The following is a 1,038-nucleotide window of genomic DNA, read 5'->3' as shown; positions in this document are numbered from 1 at the left end:
CCCTAACAATTAGCAAACCCTAATAATTAAACTTTAACCTGCTAACCCGCCTACCATAACCCCCTCACCTTTAATCTCTAATGCTCCCACTAAAGGTAGTGCTCTCTAAACTTGAAAACAGGCATATGCGAACCGGACCAGCAGATTGCCCCATTTCAGAAGTGTTTTAGAAACCTTTACAGACGGTTAAAATCCACATAATAGTTATGCGCGCATGTGCAGCGGTATCGCCCGCCCCCTCCCTTTCCTTTCTTCCGCAATTTGCCCGCTACAGCGCACAGTCCTCGTTAGTATAGTGGACAGTATCTCCGCCTGTCACGCGGAAGACCGGGGTTCGATTCCCCGACGGGGAGTTTAGTTCTTTGTGCGAAATAGGATTTAAGCAGGTTTTTAATCCATGTGCGTTAACCAGTGTTTGCAGCAGAGTAATTATATAGGCGCATTGGTTGGTATCATTACATCGTAAGATGGCGCCGCAGATGGCCACCTCGGTAAATCGCTCTCTGTTACTTTGTGTTATTTTACATCTTTTTAACCTCACTTTGTATCATACTTCCGGTTTGCCAAGTGGAGCGCCGCAGCATCACTAGAGAGACGATCTACATTCCTACATTTCTGTATGCTTTTCTAGTTTTTCCTCGCTTTTTACTCCACTTTTTGGAGTTTACTATTGTTGAAAGTCGCGGACCGTCAATTCCTGCCATTTCAATCGCGTCACTGTTTAGCTCTCAGCGGAGGCTTCGTGGCTGTTTGTCTACCGTCGCTCATCGGACACGTAAGTATGGCTGCGGATCAAGAGGTTTGTACGGCTTTTTGCACCAACTGCACCCTTCTCTCAGAGAGGTTGTCCCTGCTAGAGGGACGTGTCCGCCAGCTAGAGCAGAATAGTGGTATAACAGTAAATGTGGCGGACCCAGATGCGGACTGTAGTCAGCCTGCTAGCCCAGTTAGCATTAGCCCCAAACGGCTTGCTAACCACGATAAGCCAGTTAAGACGCATAGCCGTCCCAAGCCATCTCGGCCAACTGGCTCTCGCAC

The 1,038-nt window shown here is 48.2% G+C and overlaps 1 non-coding gene across 1 annotated transcript; it reads left to right on the top strand.

Annotated features, from left to right (window-relative positions):
• Window positions 1-281: 281 nt before the first annotated feature.
• trnad-guc (transfer RNA aspartic acid (anticodon GUC)) lies at window positions 282-353 on the top strand. The gene has a single exon. It is a non-coding gene; the product is annotated as a tRNA-Asp (tRNA).
• The last annotated feature ends 685 nt before the right edge of the window (window positions 354-1,038 follow it).

This window comes from Syngnathus typhle, unplaced genomic scaffold (genome assembly GCF_033458585.1).
Source record: "Syngnathus typhle isolate RoL2023-S1 ecotype Sweden unplaced genomic scaffold, RoL_Styp_1.0 HiC_scaffold_34, whole genome shotgun sequence".
NCBI classification, from domain to species: Eukaryota; Metazoa; Chordata; class Actinopteri; order Syngnathiformes; family Syngnathidae; genus Syngnathus; species Syngnathus typhle.
Note: the sequence above shows the minus strand (reverse complement) of the source record. Positions and strands in the feature narration are given on the sequence as shown.